This window comes from Muntiacus reevesi, chromosome 1 (genome assembly GCF_963930625.1).
Source record: "Muntiacus reevesi chromosome 1, mMunRee1.1, whole genome shotgun sequence".
Classification (NCBI taxonomy): Eukaryota; Metazoa; Chordata; class Mammalia; order Artiodactyla; family Cervidae; genus Muntiacus; species Muntiacus reevesi.
The window spans coordinates 65,584,253-65,603,048 of NC_089249.1; the positions used below are offsets into that span (position 1 = coordinate 65,584,253).

The 18,796-nt window shown below is 40.0% G+C and overlaps 1 pseudogene; it reads left to right on the forward strand.

Annotated features, from left to right (window-relative positions):
- The window catches only part of LOC136171204 (RAB11-binding protein RELCH-like), a 79,573-nt pseudogene that overhangs the window by 4,405 nt on the left and 56,372 nt on the right, over positions 1 to 18,796 (forward strand).

Sequence of the window (18,796 nt, forward strand, 5' to 3'; positions counted from 1 at the left end):
GAAGCTACTCTCGCGATAATTCCCGGGTCAGTCCTCCGTGACTCCAATCCCCGCCCTTACCTCCTTCGACCAATCAAAAAGGACTGGGGTGGGGCTTTGCCTTCGAGCAGGGGGCGGGGCCCCTCTGTCTGCTCACAAGCGTGGGGAGCAGGCGGGGCGGGGGCGGGGAGAGGGCGGGGCACACGCCATTTCTCGCGAGACCAGGGACCAGGACGACGCCCGCAGAGCCGGGCTGCTGCGGCTGAGTCAGTGGCTGCTACTGCTGCAGCCTCCGGACGGTTTGCTTCCGAGCCTGCGCCTGGTCTCCAGGTGAGGAGGCTGGACGTGGCAAGGCCGGGTCTGTGGAAGCGAGCGGTGCCTGCCGAGGCTCAGAGGGGACTTAGGCCACGGTCTGTCACAGGGGGGCGCCCACACTCTTGACTGTGTAAGACAGTTCACGCCGGCGGCGGCGTAAACCCTTTCCTCAGCGATTCGGACGAGGATGAGGATGAGGTCTCGGCGACCGACGAGCGGCGGGCAGGACTTCGGCTGGGTGCCGGGGCGGCATAGATCCTGGCTCTGCGGACTCGCTGTCGCCCCAGGACCCCGTGGCCTTGGGGAGCAGTGCCCGAGCTGGGCTCCCCGGGGAAGCGGCGGCGGCGGCCCTGGGGGGCCCTGGGGGAGACCCCGGCCCGCCTGTCAATTGATGCGATCGCGGCCCAGCTGCTGCGCGATCAGTACCTGCTGACCACCTTGGAGCTGCACACCGAGCTGTTAGAGAGCGGGCGCGAGCTCCCTCGGCTGCGCGACTGCTTCCCCAACCCTGGCAACTTCGAGAGGCAGAGCGGGACCCCGCCGGGGACGGGGGCGCCGGGGGTGCCCGGGGCGACCGGCCTTGGAGGCGCAGGAGGTCGGGAGCAGAGTACGACGTCGTGTGGGGGACAGCTCAGTAAATGAACGACGGCGCTGTCCCTCCGGCTGGGCTTTTGGGGTTGGGGTTGGGGCTTATTGTGGGGAGGGGGTGCTTGTGGGCCGGTGCTGAGTACTGGGAGCATTTCAGCTAGAGGGTTGGGGCGGGGGTCGGCGGTGATCTTTTGCCGTGGAGGCCAAAGGATTTGACAGCGACTGTTCTCTCGCTGCCTGCCTCCAGCCCTTGGCTGGACTTGCACCAGCTCCTGGTTCCACTATTAGTGTCCATATCTATTAAATATCCAGAGTTTCTAGTTCACTGGCTACTACATGATTCCAGAAGACTCCCTTACAACCTTGGTTTATCGCTTTAATTGTTTTTCCATTCTCTCCCGTCTCCTGAACCGCCACTACCTGGAAACAGTGTTCCTTTTGTTGTTCCCAGTAATTATTTGACTCCAAGTCAAGAGAGTTAAGAATAGGATATGTTGCTCTTTCCCCGAAACCAGATCCACTTGAAGGCCCATTTGTCTTTGGGTTGAGTTGATTACTCAAAAGTTGCATCTTCTACTGCATAAAATTTGTTCAGTTTAAATAAACTCAGTTTCATTCACTTTCGGTTCCTTAATTTCAGTGGGTGTCCAGAATTATAGGAAGTCTAAGGAGCAAAGTAGGCAGGTTCTCCCTGCAGTGTTACCTCCTGGTCTCAGAACCTTGTAGGCTTTTTTCTGTTGGTAAGTTTAGGAATTAACTTTTCTGCCTTGTTGTAATCATTGTTAACCGTATAGAGTGTTCGTTTACCTCATTCATCATATATTTGTAAGCATTTCTTATGTCTTTAAAACGTACAGCCAACCCTAGAAAAGGGCATGGCAAGCCACTCCAGTATCCTTGCTTGGAGAATCCCATGGACAGAGGGGCCTGGCAGGCTACAGTCCATGGGGTGGCAAAGGTTCGGACACTACTGTGCAACTTAGCACATGTCCTTAATTCAGAAGAGTGTTACATTTTAAAATATAGCCTCAGCCATTTTCTCTGCTGAAACATTTATATAATTACATTAAATTATCCCAATCCATAGCCCATTAAAAAAAAAAAAAGTACCGCCCAGGATGCATATTGGAGTCCCAGTACCTATCCTTCTCAAGAGGCATCTTAGATTTTCCCTTACTAACAGTATGAGGTTTTCAATATGTTAATGTGAGGCCAACTGAAATTTGCTCACACATGTTAAAATACATGATAAAATTGTAGCCAAACTGATGGTTTTTTGTTAGTACTTTTAAGTGGTGCCGGAGACTGAGATCACCTAACTTCAGTCCCTCAGTTCAGTTCAGTCGCTTAGTCCTGTCTGACTCTTTGCGACCCCATGAATCACAGCACGCCAGGCCTCCCTGTCCATCACCAACTCCTGGAGTTTACTCAAACTCATGTCCATCGAGTCAGTAATGCCGTCCAGCCATCTCATCCTCTGTCGTCTCCTTTTCCTCCTGCCCCCAATCCCTCCCAGCATCAGGGTCTTTTCCAGTGAGTCAACTCTTTCGCATCAGGTGGCCAAAGTATTGGGAGTTTCAGCTTCAGCATCAGTCTTTCCAATGAACACCTAGGACTGATCTCCTTTAGGATGGACTGGTTGGATCTCCTTGCAGTCCAAGGGACTCTCAAGAGTCTTCTCCAACACCACATTTCAAAAGCATCAATTCTTCAGTGCTCAGCTTTCTTTATAGTCCAAATCTCACATCCATACATGACCAATGGAAAAACCATAGCCTTGACTAGATGGATCTTTGTTGGCAGAGTATTGTCTCTGCTTTTTAGTATGATATCTAGGGTGGTCATAACTTTCCTTTCAAGAAGTAAGCGTCTTTTAATTTCATGGCTGCAATCACCATCAGCAGGGATTTTGGAGCCCCAAAAATAGTCTGACACTGTTTCCACTGTTTCCCCATCTATTTCCCATGAAGTGATGGGACCAAATGCCATGATCTTAGTTTTCTGAATGTTGAGCTTTAAACCAACTTTTTCACTCTCCTCTTTCTCTTTCATCAAGAGGCTTTTTAGTTCCTCTTCACTTTCTGCCAAGAGGGTGGTGTCATCTGCATATCTGAGGTTATTGATATTTCTTCCGGCAATCGTGATTCTAGCTTGTGCTTCTTCCAGCCCAGCATTTCTCATGATGTACTCTGCATGTAAGTTAAATAAGGGTTAAATAAGGGTGACAATATACAGCCCTGACGCACTCTTTTTCCTATTTGGAACCAGTCTGTTGTTCCCTGTCCAGTTCTAACTATTGCTTCCTGACCTGCATACAGGTTTCTCAAGAGGCAGGTCAGGTGGTCTGATATTCCATCTCTTTCAGAATTTCCCACAGTTTGTTGTGATGCACACAGTCAAAGGCTTTGGCGTAGTCAATAAAGCAGAAATAGATGTTTTCCTGGAACTCTCTTGCTTTTTCGATGATCCAGCGGATGTTGGCAACTTGATCTCTGGTTTCTCTGCCTTTTCTAAAACCAGCTTGAACATCTGGAAGTTCACGGTTCACGTATTGCTGAAGCCTGGCTTGGAGAATTTTGAGCATTACTTTACTAGCGTGTGAGATGAGTGCAATTGTGCGGTAGTTTGAGCATTCTTTGAGATTGCCTTTCTTTGGGATTGGAATGAAAACTGAGCTTTTCCAGTCCTGTGGCCATTGGTGAGTTTTCCATATTTGCTGACATCCCTCAGTCGTTTCTGATTCTTTGTGACACCATGAACAGCAGTCTGCCAGGCCTCCCTGTCCATCACCAACTCCCGGAGCTTGCTCAAATTCATGTCCATCGAGTTGGTGCTGCCATCCAACCATCTCATCCTCTGTCGTCCCCTTCTCCTCCCACCTTCAATCTTTCCCAGCATCAGGGGCTTTTCCAATGAGTCAGTTCTTTGCATCAGGTGGCCAAAGTATTGGAGTTTCAGCTTCAACATCAGTCCTTCCAATGAATATTCAGGATTGATTTCCTTTAGTATGGACTGGTTGGATCTCCTTGCAGTCTAAGGGACTCTCAAGAATCTTCCCCAACACCACAGTTGCCTAACTTAGATATAACTTACATGTAGTTAAACTTCAAAGAGTGCCTTTTTCCATCAAGATAATTCCAAAGCAGTCTTCTCTCTTGAATATGGAATTTTCTCAGCAGGCGTAACTTCCTTGCTCAGTATTGCAAGATTATCTTCCTTTTCCTGAAACTGGTTTTTCTGTTGCTGACCTTTAAGACTATAAAATGTAACAAAAGAGCAGTGTAACAGAATTGTTAGGCAGTTGGCTTTTGTTTGTTTTAAGATTTTTGAAGTGTCTAATTATGATTTTCACCTGATAAGCTCTTACTACGTCAAGACCCAGCTCAACTGTCATCTTTGTAAATACTTCCCAAACTACCAAGGCTTAGTTGTTTGATTCTTTCATTGTACTACTTTCAAACCTCAACCATAGCCTTTAACTCTCTTTATTTGATTTATTAACAGTATCATTTCTTTCCATTAGATAGTCAGCTTCTTGAAGGACATCTTTTTATTACTCACAGTTTGTATAGTCCCTGGCCTGTTGTTGAACAACAGAATTGTATCTGTTATGTTTTTCTACTGTATAGATATAATGAAATAAGTTATTCCTTTATAACATTATTTTATTTCATTTAAAAGAATTTATTAATCTTTTCAGCCTACCTGATTATGGTGTGGTATCACTGTTTATAGTGAAAATTTCTCTTAAATACTTTTTTGTACAGAAATAGTTATATTTATAATTAGGCTCTAAACATAGCTGTGTTTTAAAGTTGACTTCTAAATGCCTTTGCATTATACATTTTTATAGTTTCTTGAAATAACTTCAGTCCTGTGATCATAAATCAGAGTTTAGCTATAATCAAACATTCATGTGTAGTTGTGCTCTTCCATAGTTTATTTGGACCTGTTTTGGGTATAACTCAAAAGTACGTTATTACATAATATATTTTCAAGTGAAAACAAAACAGATGAGCAGTAGGGGAAAAAAAATCACAGTTATCCATAATCCAACCAATAGTACTTGCCTTTTCTGTTTTTTCTATGCATATATGTTTAAAAGTAAAAATTGGATTAAACTGTTTTTGTAGCTTTATGTTATTTGATAGGCTATAATTTTTACCATCAACTTTGAGGTAAAATCGCATACAATAAAATGTGCCCATTTGAAGTGTACAGTGTGGTGAATTTTGGAAAACAAATTACTACTACAGATAAAATATAGAACATTTTTTTGTCCCCAGAACACCTTCATTTTCATTTGCATTCAGTATCCCAAGACCATCACTGACCACAGTAGACAACAATCTTCCAACCTGGACCTAGGCACTATTGGAATTTTGGGCCTGATAATTCTTTGTTGTGTTAGTGTCCTGTACATTCTAGAATGTTTAACAGCATTGCTGGCCTCTGTGTCCACTACATAATAGAAGCAACCACCCAGCCCCCAATCAAGAAATGACACCAGCACCGTCCGAGGAAGGGGAGGGCAAAATTCCCCAAGTGAGAACCACTTCCTTAGATAAGTTTTGCCTGTTTTTAAATTTCATATAAATGCAGTTTGGAGCATATAGTCTTTTCTGTATGGCTTCCTTTCCTCAATTGAATGTTTTTGAAATTCATCCAAATAATGTTTTTATGTGTAACAGTAGTTCATTCCTTTTTGGGTTTTTCCATTCATCTGACATTTATTTTTTTCCCCATTTTTGGCCTATATGAAGAAAGCTGCCATGAACATGCTTGTATAAGTTTTGCAGAGACATATGTTTTCATTTCTTTTGGATAATACCTAGGAATAGAATTGCTGGTTTATATAGTTAGTATACATTTAAATTTGTAAGAAACTGTCAAACCGGTTTTCCAAAGTGGTTGTGTCATTTAAAATTTCCATCAGCAGTGTATGAGAGTTTCAATCTCTATACATTCCGCAAACCCTTGGTGTTTTCAGGCTTTTTATTTAATTCATTCTAGTGAGAGTACGGTGGTATTTCATTGTGGTTTTAATTTTTATTTCTTGAGGACTAGTAATGCTGAACTCCTTTGAGCTTTTGGCCATTGGGGGGTGTGTCTGCTGCTATTACATATCTTTTGTGCAATGTCTGTTAATAGCTTTTTATTGAGTTGTAGTTCTTTTATATATTCTGAGCCCAAGTCCTCCACCAAATATGTGTTTTCCAAGTTTTTTCTCCCAGCATGATTTGCCTTTTCATTTTTTAACAATGTGTCTTATGAGCAAAAGATTTTCATTTCATCAAGTTCAGTTGATTGTGTTTTTTCCTTAATGATTCATGGTTTTGTTTCCTAAATAAATATTTGTGTATCCTAAAGTTGCAAAATTTTTCTTGTGTATTTTCTTCTGGAAGTTTTATAGTTTCTGTGTCTAAATTTAGGCCTATGATGGCAACATAAAAAGAAGAAATGTTTCTGAAATATTCCTCCTATAATTATGCAGACACTTATAATAGCATAAACTTTAGTATAATTTAAATCCAAATGCATTGTATGTCAAAATATCGATGTACTTAAATGTCTTAATACAGTCAGAAAATAGACAAATGCTAAAATAAGTCTGTAAATCTGTGGTTAGTACCATTTTTTGAAGATTTTGACTAATATTCAGATATACAAATTATATTTTAGAAACTCTGAGGATGAATCTTTCTTTAGGACCAGAGTACTGCCGGTTATAAAGGTCCTCTGTATTCAGTTCTACATTGTTAATTGTAGCTAGTTGGGTTATGACTTTATAATACCCAATGAGTAGTTTTTGGTTTATTATAAGCAGTATAAAGAAAAAGCATTAAATTATTTTTGTTTTTATGTATTTTTGATTAATGTATGTCTGGTCTGAAAATTCATAAAACTTCAGAGTAATAAATATATAGTCAACAGTAGTTTTCTTTATTTAAAGATGTCTAAAAGACTTCCCTCATGGCTCAGATGGTAAAGAATCCACCTGCAATGCGGAGACCTGGGTTTGATCCCTGGGTTGGGAAGATCCCCTGGAGGAGGGCATGGCAGCCCGCTCCAGTATTTTTGCCTGGAGAATCCCCATGGACAGAGGAGCCTGGAAGGCTACAGTTCATGGGGTCACAGAGAGACAGGACTGAGCGACTAAGCACACACAAAAGCAGTTTAACTTTGTAAGATTTACTAAATTGTTTGCCCAAAAGTCTGTTGATCTAGATAATAGTATAGTGGTAATTATAAAATACTTTAAGAAGTCTTCGTACTATCTTCTTTTCCTTGACTAAAAGAGTAAGTCACATTTATAAAACATATCAAAGAACTATTGCTTTTTAAGTTTGATGTTTTCAGTGGAAGAATTTAAAATGAGCTCTCATGGAGTCTCAGTGATAAATTGTGGCATCCTTATGATGTTCCTACTAGGTCCACTTGATAAACTGATTTGATCTTTTGCATGTAACATTACTTGCTTGAATATACACACACATTAATTATCTATCTTCCCCTGTATTTTTGCCAGTTGAGCCAGTTTGGTTTTCAGTTGGATTGCAAGGTAAAAGTTGTGCCAGTGCCTTTGGCACAACTTAGTTACAAATTACAGTATTTTATCTAGAGTAATGCTGTTATACTCTGAGTCTTCAAGGTCTAATCAAAATCAGACTAAAATTCCTTAGAATGAGTCAGCTCTGTAGAGACAGTAAGTGGTCAAATAACTTATGCCTTTCAGTGATGAAGTTCTTTTATCCTGTATTTACCATGCTTCCAGATGTTCATAAGGCAGCTTATCAGGAGGCATTTATGATTGACTTTAATAATTTAACTTATGAGCCTACAGACTTCTTGACTCATCTTTATCCTTTTTAAAATATTCTTTCATTTCCCTACCTGTCTTTTCTCAGAACTCTGAAAGAGTACTTACCTCACTGTGCTATGATTCCCATCTTCCAAAAGTTCCCATCTCTTCCACTTAACAAAGTAGTTCCTCCCCATTAGGTTGGAATTGGGTTTAGCGCTTCCTCTGGCTTCTAATAAAATATCAAGAGAATATTTCTAAAATGTATTAAACTCACTGCTTCTAGCTGAGTGAGACTTGCTACTGTTGTCTGGACCATATTCAGTTCGGTTCAGTCGCTCAGTCGTGTCCAACTCTTTGTGACCCCATGAACCACAGCACGCCAGGCCTCCCTATCCATCACCAACTCCAGGAGCTTGCTCAGCAAACTCATGTCCACTGAGTCAGTGATGCCATCTTACCATCACATCCTCTGTTGTCCCCTTCTCCTCCCGCCTTCAATCTTTCCCAACATCAGGGTCTTTTCTTCACTTGAGTCAGCTCTTCACATCAGGTGGCCAAAAAGTTTCAGCTTCACATCAGTCCTTCCAATGAACACCCAGGACCGATCTCCTTTAGGATGGACTGGTTGGATCTCCTTGCAGTCCAAGGGACTCTCAAGAGTCTTTCCCAGCACCACAGTTCAAAAGCATCAATTCTTTGGTGCTCGACTTTCTTTATAGTCCAACTCTCACATCCATACATGACTACTGGAAAAACCATAGCCTTGACTAGACAGACCTTTGTTGGCAAAGTAATGTCTCTGCTTTTTAATATGCTGTCTAGGTTGGTCATAACTTTGCTTCCAAGGAGTAAGCGTTTTTTTAATTTCATAGCTTCAATCACCATCAGCAGGGATTTTGGAGCCCCAAAAATAGTCTGACACTGTTTCCACTGTCTCCCCATCTATTTGCCGTGAAGTGATGGGACCAGATGCCATGATCTTAGTTTTCTGAATGTTGAGCTTTAAGCCAACTTTTTCACTCTCCTCTTTCTCTTTCATCAAGAGGCTTTTTAGTTCCTCTTCACTTTCTGCCATAAGGGTGGTGTCATCTGCATATCTGAGGTTATTGGTATAGATTCCTAAATTTCTTTCTCTTATGACTGTCATTTTTTACCCATGCCTTTCAGCAGCTTCAAACTTTTTAATTCTTGTGGAAATTTAATCAGATATTTTCATTGCCTAGAACAGTGGCTTCCATATAGTTGGTAGTCAATATTTTACATTGATCAGTAAATTTATTAAATTATGTGTTCAGCTAAGTATTATAGGAATCCATAGGAAGTTTACTGCATATCCTTGAGCATACTATGTGCTTAATGGAGAGGCAAGACTAACACCTGAAAGTCTATAGAATAGTTTCCCATGGTACAGGTAATAGTGTAAGCATTCAGATATAGAAAAATCATTGTTGATTGTGATAATTGTTGAAAAAGTAAAATTTTAATGTGATGCTCAACTATGAGTGAAATTTTAATATAAGCAGTAACTTTCTTATTTGGCCATATTTAGACTCTTCATCCTGAGTGAGGAAGAGGAAAGGGAAGTGAGGATAAAGAGAAGATAATATTTATTTTATATTTTGCCTTGTTTAAAACATCATCTGGGAACATGCTTGCCATTATCTGGCACACAATTAATAAAGTGATTCCATTTGGGTGTTATAAAAATGCATGTGACACTTAAAACCGTTGTGCTACATAGTTTAAAAGAAAACAAGATAGGGGTATTAATCAGCTAACAGGTCTTTTTGTGTTAAAAACTAAATTTACACTTTCTACTTTAGAGATGATCTTTAGACTGTATGCTTTTTTGTTTCTTTGCTTGTTTTTTAAGCACCTTTGTTGGAGAAAACCATTCAGGATTGGCGCGGTTTTCATTTTATTTAGTCTATTTAGGTCAAAAACCAAACTTTGTTATTTGTTTTTTGTATGGTGGCTTTTAACTGTGCCTGCTACCTTAACTCCCATGGTTTTAGGATGATTAACTGAAAAAGAGCACTTACCTTGGTCTAAAAGTACAGTCCGCTTATATCTAAATTGTAAATATCGACTGAGAAGGGCCTTAAATATTAATAGCCTATTTTTTTCCTTCGGGTAGTTGTTTTTATTGGCTTCTATGTATATGTACTGTAACTAACTAAACACACACACCACACATCTGTACTGTAAGAGTTGATGATAAAATGTGGTTTCTAAATTATTTATTCTAAAAACATACTTGTTGATACTTAAATAAATTGTGTTCTACTGTTTGGCCGTATTTTGAACATGATGCCTCTTTGGTTAACTTTTGGGGGATTTTCTTTAGTTTCGGATTGATCTGCTTCAACTCCCTTATCATGGGAATGTTTGTAGCAATATTACCATTAACCTTTTTTTGAGATGTATCGTCATGACATTTTACTAGTTTTAGGTGTCCAGCAAGATGATTTGATACATGTCTGTATTTTGAAATGATCACCACAGTAAGTTTAGTTAGCACCCATCATCACACAGTTACAGTTTGTTTGTTTGTTTTTTCCTTTAATGAGAACTTCTGTGATGTACTCTCTGAGCAGCTTTGAAATACACAAAACAATATTGTTAACTATGGCCACCATGCTGTACACTTCATCCCCAAGACTTATCTTGTTGGAAGTTTGTATCTGTGATTAACTTTTAAAAGTAGTTCTGGCCCCATTTCACTGGAGCATGGGAAACTGATAACTCTCCAATTCCATATGTGCATATAGTTTCTACAAACTAAGGAAATCTGCACAGAACAATCTGAACAAGTTGGATGTAAATTGTCTACTTTACTTTAAAAATAGATTCTTCGGATTTCTGAGAAGTGAATGCTTGATATAATTGAATACAGCAATGGTATTTACTAGGATTCAGCAAAAGGTAGCTACAACAGGATCAAGAAGAATGTCCTAGTGCTGATATATTTTTATTATAGCAAGCTATGTGACAGATCTCTCACACTGGCATGAATAAAATAGAGAAATATGAGCTTGGTAGAAGAGTAACTGTGGAAAGTTGTATGGCTGATAAAACAGTAGTATGTCTGTGCCAGTGTGTACCACCTATACTTTTGAAAGTGAAAGTGAACTTGGCCTATTTTTTAAAGACCACTGAACTTGCAGTACTGATGTCTGATCTTCAGTTCTGCTCTGCCACCTATAGCTCCATTACCTTGGGTTAATTACTTAGATTTTCAAAGCTTTCTTATTCTGTGTAAAGCACAGTAATAATTTCTGTCCAGTGCTGGTTATAGAGCTTTAATGATGTTCACGTGAAGGTATATATGTGAGAAGACTACAAAAACTCATTTGATAGTAACTTTGTTTTGTAAGAAAATATATATGAAACAGGGGAGACTAGATCATATTTGCTGATGATAAAAGACTGAGAAAGATAGGTGATATCTGACAGTACTGGTTTATAGCATTAAGCAGGAGTAATGGATATCTGTTGGATCATAGAAAAAGCAAGATAATTTCAGAAAAACATCTACTTCTGCTTTATTGACCATACCAAAGCATTTGACTGCATGGATCACAACAAACTGTGGAAAATTCTAAAAGCGATGGGAATACTGGACCACCTTACCTGCCTCCTGAGAAATCTGTATGCAGGTCAGGAAGCAACGGTTAGAACTGGACATGGAACAACGGACTGGTACCAAATTGGGAAAGGAGTATGTCAAGGCTGTATATTGTCATCTTGCTTATTTAACTTCTGTGCCGAGTACATCATGCAAAATGCCGAAGTGGATGAAGCACATGCTGAAATCAAGATTGCCAGGAGAAATATCAGTAACCTCAGATATGCAGATGACACCACCCTTATGGCAAAAAGCAAAGAGGAACTAAAAAGCCTCTTGATGAAAGTGAAAGAGGAAAATGAAAAAGCTGGCTTAAAACTCAACATTCAGAAAACAAAGATCATGTCATCTGGTCCCATCACTTCATGTCAAATAGATGGGGAAACAGTGAGAGACTTTATTTTCTTGGGCTTCAAAATCACTGCAGATGATGACACTGCAGCCATGAAATTAAAAGACGCTTGCTCCTTGGAAGGAAAGTTATGACCAACTTAGACAGCATATTGAAAAGTAGAGACATTACTTTGCCCACAAAGGTCCGTTTAGTCAAAGCTATGGTTTTTCCAGTAGTCATGTATGGATGTGAGAGTTGGACTATAAAGAAAGCTGAGCACCAAAGAATTGATGCTTTTGCACTATGGTGATGGAGAATTTTCTTGAGGATCCCTTGGACAGCAAGGAGATCAAACTATTTAATCATAAAGGAAATCAGTTCTGTATATCATTGGAAGGACTGATGCTGAAGCTGAAGCTCCAGTACTTTGGCCACCTGATACAACGAACTGACTCATTGGAGAAGACCCTGATTCTGGGAAAGATTGAAGAAAGGCAGGAGGAGAAGGGGACGACAGAGGATGAAATGGTTGGATGGCATCACCAACTGGATGGACATGAGTTTGAGTAAGCTCTTGGAATTGATGATGGACAGGGAGGCCTGGCATGCTGCAGTCCATGGGGTTGCAAAGAGTCCGGCATGACTGAGCGACTGAACTGAACTGAATGAGTATGTGACATCCTAATTAAAATAATTATTTAAAAAACATACTGGGAACATCTGTACTTGAAATTCATGTGAAAATTCATGTGAAAATAGATAGCATTTCTATTTGAGTAGCCATCATAAGTTAAAGAAGTTAAACTGTACAACATAGAGTTAAGAGCACAAAGTTTGGGGTCCTGGCTTTGATCCTGTTTCTACCACTTTTTTATTCTTGTTTCTTAATCTCTCAGTGCCTCAGGTTCTTCATCTAAAAAAGAGAATTAAGGATAACAGTACCTACCTGATAAGAGCTGTTTTGAGGGCCAGCTGAATTAATATTTATTATCATTTGCAGTAAGTATGTAAGTGTAAAATAGATTATTGATATTAGAAGGCAGACATTGCATTTAAGGTTTTGTAATGGTTCATTAAAACCTGGCTCCATACAGTTAATTCATTGTATTTTATGTCTATAAAGGCATTGTACCTCCATTTTTGTAGATATTTTAAATTACATTCATATAAGTTATTCTTAAATATTTCTTTTTGTGTTCCTCTTAGGCAATGGTTAGTTACTTGATTTTATAACCAACACATGGCGAGAAAATAGGATTTGTCTTTTTTGGAACTTACTAAGATTTTTTTCATACTGTCATGGGGTTCTCAAGGCAAGAACACTGAAGTGGTTTGCCATTCCCCTCTCCAGTGGACCACATTCTGCCAGACCTCTCCACCATGACCCGTCTTGTCTTGGGTGGCCCCACACGGCATGGCTTAGTTTCATTGAGTTAGACAAGGCTTTGGTCCTGTGACCAGATTGGCTAGTTTTCTGTCATTATGGTTTCAGTGTGTCTGCCCTCTGATGCCCTCTCGCAACACCTACCGTCTTACTTCAGCTTCTCTTTCCTTGGATGTGGGGAATCTCTTCACGGCTGCTCCAGCAAAGCAGAGCTGCTGCTCCTTACTTTGGACGTTAGGTATCTCCTCACGGCCGCCCCTGCCAACCTTAAACGTGGAGTAGCTCCTCTCAGCCCTCCTGCGCCTGTGCAGTCGCCGCTCCGTGGACATGGGGTTGCTCCTCTCCCGCCACTGCTGATCTCACGCATGTGGTAGCTCGAGATGTTCAAGCTGGTTTTAGAAAAGGCAGAGGAACCAGAGATCGAATTGCCAACATCCGCTGGATCATGGAAAAAGCAAGAGACTTCCAGAAAAACATCTATTTTTGTTTTATTGACTATGCCAAAGGCTTTGACTGTGTGGATCACAATAAACTGTGGAAAATTCTGAAAGAGATGGGAATACCAGACCACCTGACCTGCCTCTTGAGAAACCTGTATGCAGGTCAGGAAGCAACAGAACTGGACAGGGAACAACAGACTGGTTCCAAATATGAAAAGGAGTACGTCAGGGCTGTGTATTGTCACTCTGCTTTTATTTAACTTATTTGCAGAGTACATCATGAGAAACACTGGGCTGGAAGAAGCACAAGCTGGAATCAAGATTGCTGGGAGAAATATCAATAACCTCAGATATGCAGATGACACCACCCTTATGGCAGAAAGTGAAGAGGAACTAAAAAGCCTCAATGAAAGTGAAAAAGGAGAGTGAAAAAGTTGGCTTAAAGCTCAACATTCAGAAAACTAAGATCATGGCATCTGGTCCCATCACTTCATGGCAAAAGAGATGGTGAAACAGTGGAATCAGTTGCAAACTTTATTTTTGGGGCTCCAAAATCCCTGCTGATGGTGATTGCAGCCATGAAATTAAAAGATGCTTACTTCTTGAAAGGAAAGTTATGACCACCCTAGATATCATATTAAAAAGCAGAGACAATACTCTGCCAACAAAGATCCATCTAGTCAAGGCCATGGTTTTTCCATTGGTCATGTATGGATGTGAGAGTTGGACTATAAAGAAAGCTGAGCACTGAAGAATTGATGCTTTTGAAATGTGGTGTTGGAGAAGACTCTTGAGAGTCCCTTGGACTGCAAGGAGATCCAACCAGTCCATCCTAAAGGAGATCAGTCCCGAGTGTTCATTGGAAGGACTGATGCTGAAGCTGAAACTCCGATACTTTGGCCAGCTGATGTGAGGAGTTGACTCATTGGAAAAGACCCTGATGCTGGGAAAGATTGAGGGGAGGAGGAGAAGGGAATGACAGAGGATGAGATGGCTGAATGGCATCACTGACTCAATGGATATGGGTTTGAGTAAACTCCGGGAGTTGATGATGGACAGGGAGGCCTGGCTTGCTGTCGCAGAGTCGGACACGAGTGAGTGACTGAATTGAACTGAACTGAAGATTTTTTTAAAACCAAAATATGTTGCTATCTACAAAATTTTATTTTAAAAGCAAAGGCAAGCAGAGGTAGACAGATTGAAGAAAGAGATTATAGGCCTGAAACAAGCTCAGTGAATCTTTTGTATAAGAAAGAGAGTTAGATAAAGGAGGAAAGGGTAGACTGACTATTCAATACATTTTTCTCCTTCTAGAGGGAAGTTATTTCTTTCTCTCCTGCCATATACATACACACATCAAAACAAACTTTCCAAATGAATTGAAATACTAAATGTGGGAAATGGAGCTTGAAGACTTTTTGAAGGAAATATTAAACATATTTATGACTTTGAGGTAAGATTTCTTACACATAAAAATTGTAGACTTTGAAGAGATTGATATATTTGTATCACAATTAAACTTCCTGTATATGAAAAGATAAAGTAAAAGACAAGCCATAGACTAGGAGTACATATTTGGCACATATATATAATAATCAAAAAGTATTTCAAATATGGAATCTGTATAGAATGCCTGCAGAGTAGGGGAAAGAAAAATAACCTATTGAAAAATAGGCAGAAACAAACCAATGAAAAGTTGCTCAGGTTCACTACTAATCAGGGAAATGCAGAATACCTATACCTAATCTTTTGGCAAAATATGAAGAGGTCTTACACTTAGTATTCCTGATATGGAGGAAGCAGGCACTCTTATGCTACCAGTAGAAGTGTCAGTACAACTACTATGGAAAATGTTTTGTTAAAACACAATAAAACTGAACATGGTGCACACCGGTTAACCCAGCTTTTCCACATATAACTATTTAGCCGGAACTTACGAGGGTGCGTACTGAAGTGTGTACAGTCTTGGAAGCAGTTCTTTTGGCCATACATAATGGAAACATTAGTTATGGTATAGTCATGGAATGGAGATCTTAGCAGCCTTTAATCAGATCTCACATTTGTTGTGAAGCATCACACACAGTTCTATGCCATTATGTACATTCTCAAATGCACAAAACAATATATTATTTGTGAGTAACTTCCAGGTGTTCAAACTGGTTTTAGAAAAGGCAGAGGAACCAGAGATCAAATTGCCAATATCCACTGGATCATGGAGAAAGCAAGAGAGTTCCAGAAAAATATCTATTTCTGCTTTATTGACTATGCCAAAGCCTTCGACTGTGTGGATCACAATAAACTGTGGAAAATTCTGAAAGAGATGGGAATACCAGACCACCTGACCTGCCTCCTGAGAAACTATGCAGGTCAGGAAGCAACTGGGTATGGAACAACAGGCTGGTTCCAAATAGGAAAAGGAGTACATCAGGGCTGTGTATTGTCACCCTGCTTTTATTTAACTTATTTGCAGAGTACATCATGAGAAACGCTGGGTTGGAAGAAGCACAAGCTGGAATCAAGATTGCCGGAAGAAATATCAATAACTTCAGATATGCAGATGACACCACCCTTATGGCAGAGATTGAAGAGGAACTAAAAAGCCTCTTGATGAAAGAGAAAGAGGAGAGTGAAAAAGTTGGCTTAAAACTCAACATTCAGAAAACTAAGATCATGGCATCTGGTCCCATCACTTCATGGGAAATAGATGGGGAAACAGTGGAATCAGTGGCAAACTTTGTTTTGGGGGGCTCCAAAATCCCTGCTGATGGTGATTGCAGCCATGAAATTAAAAGACACTTACTCCTTGGAAGGAAAGTTATGACCAACCTAGATAGCATATTAAAAAGCAGAGACATTACTTTGCCAACAAAGGTCCGACTGGTCAAGGCTATGGTTTTTCCATTGATCGTGTATGGATGTGAGAGTTGGACTGTGAAGAAAGCTGAGCGCTGAAGAATTGATGCTTTTGAACTGTGGTGTTGGAGAAGACTCTTGAGAGTCCCTTGGACTGCAAGGAGATCCAACCAGTCCATCCTAAAGGGATCGGTCCTGGGTGTTCATTGGAAGGACTGATGCTGCAGCTGAAACTCCCATACTTTGGCCACCTGATGTGAAGAGTTGACTCATTGGAAAAGACCCTGATGCTGGGAGGGATTGGGGGCAGGAGGAGAAGGGGATGACAGAGGATGAGATGGCTGGATGGCATCACCGACTCCATGGGCATGAGTTTGAGTAAACTTCGGGAGCTGGTGATGGACAGGGAGGCCTGGCGTGCTGCGGGATTCATGGGGTCGCAAGGAGTCGGACACAACTGAGCGACTGAACTCAGCTGAGCTGAACTGATATGTGCTATAGGTTTAAAAAACATCAGCTAGAGTCACACTGAATCCATTATTGTGATTGCACTTGAGGAAGGAAACATTGGGACATGAACTTTAAGGTATTTCCTTTTAAATTTTGCAAAATATTAGCAGTTGTTCATATCAGGTGGTGGTTATGTGGTGGTATACTTTGCGCTTTTCTTTTTTTGAGTCAATTTAAGGTATTTTTGTCAAGTTTTGCACGTAATGAATTCTAGCAAAACAAGAAGCATTTGTAATGGGAATTACAGCTCCAGTGTTCTGCCATTAATTGACACCAAATCCTATAACTGTGCAGTGTAAACCGAGTTTGGTATTTCTAGTGATGTGAAATACCAATACTATCTTCCCTCTGGCATATGAACACAAAGAATATATTCTGCATCATTAAGTTATTTCTGCATGTGTGTTTGGTACATGTCTGCCTTTTTTGTTGCCTTGTATTGAATATCTGTCTTGTATCATCTATTAATTAAATTTGCAGAAGACAGTCACAAAAATTGTCATTCTTTGCTCACAAATTATTCTTGCCTATGTACCAGTTTCTCTGTTCTCAGTCTCCTATTGATATTTTACCTTGAAGGTGGGTTTTATTTGGAAGGGAAATTTTGAGACTCAGTTGATAATTCTTACTATAGTGTTGAAAAAGATCTCTTTTAGGATACACTTGATATATTTCAGGCAGACACAACTATATCAATAGCTTCTTATTGCACTGTAATAAGTATTACAGTGTATTGTACTGCACATTGCACTGTATGGGGAGTCTTGTAAATATTCTGTATATATGTGCAGAAGTAGAATCACCATTGGAGAAGTATGTAGCAGCAGCCTTAAAAGCTTCTAATTTTTTTATTTAAGAGTAGTTCCTGATTATAGGCATTCTTTACAGTCATTGTAAGGAATAAAGCTTGTGTGTGTGTGTGTGTGTGTGTGTGTGTGTGTGTGTGTGTGTGTATGTTGGGGGATAGGGGGCGTGGAGAATGGATTTATGAGTAAGGAGAAATGTCCAAAGAGTATAAAATGAGATGATGAGAGTAACGAATGTATCACCAAAATCTATTAGTCATATTTTATTATGTTCTTAATGTTTAATATTGCATTGTGGTAAGTTACCGACTCAATGGACATGAGTCTGAGTAAACTCCAGGAGTTGATGGACAGGGAGGCCTGACGTGCTGTGATTCATGGGGTCACAAAGAGTCAGACATAATTGAGCAGCTGAACTGAACTGAACTGAAGTTACAGTAGTAAGAATACTGATTTTTGCCTCCTAAACCTTCTAATAAGATGTCTGTAACAAATAGGTAGCTTGTATTGATAGGTGGGTTTTGAGTCTACAGTCTTACTGAACTCTTCCTAACAGGTTTTTGTTTTTTTTTCTGTAAACAGTGTTGTCTTCTGAGTGTAGTTTTGATCAAAATACATATGATACCAAGGTTGGAAAGTAAAATGTATACTTACATACTCTTGGTAATTTGGTGGTATTAAGCACATTAAAAAATGCATATTCCTTAGTATCCAGTTCCATTCCGTATTTTATTATAGACCAGCTCGTTTGCATCAAAATTATTGAACCTAGATTTTTTTATACCTTCTACATTCGAGTAAAGGTATCAAAGATTGAAAATGACCTGAATGTCCAACAATGGGGGATTGGTTAATTAAAACAGAATGATCTATATGTGTTGATGTGGAATGATATAAGATATATTATAAATTGAACAAGTTAGGATGCAGGCAATATTTGGGAATTGTTTCCCTTGACATACAAAAAGGGAGAAACTGGTCTATGCCTAGCGTATTTCTAAAAGGATACGTACAGAAGAGTCTAAGCAGTGATTGGTGACCCATAGGGTGATGGCTGGTTGAAGATGGGCTGATCTTTTATTTGTATGCCCTTTGGATTTTACTACGTGTCATGTCTTAAGTTCCTAAGTGGCAAGACTGGGATTCCAAACCAG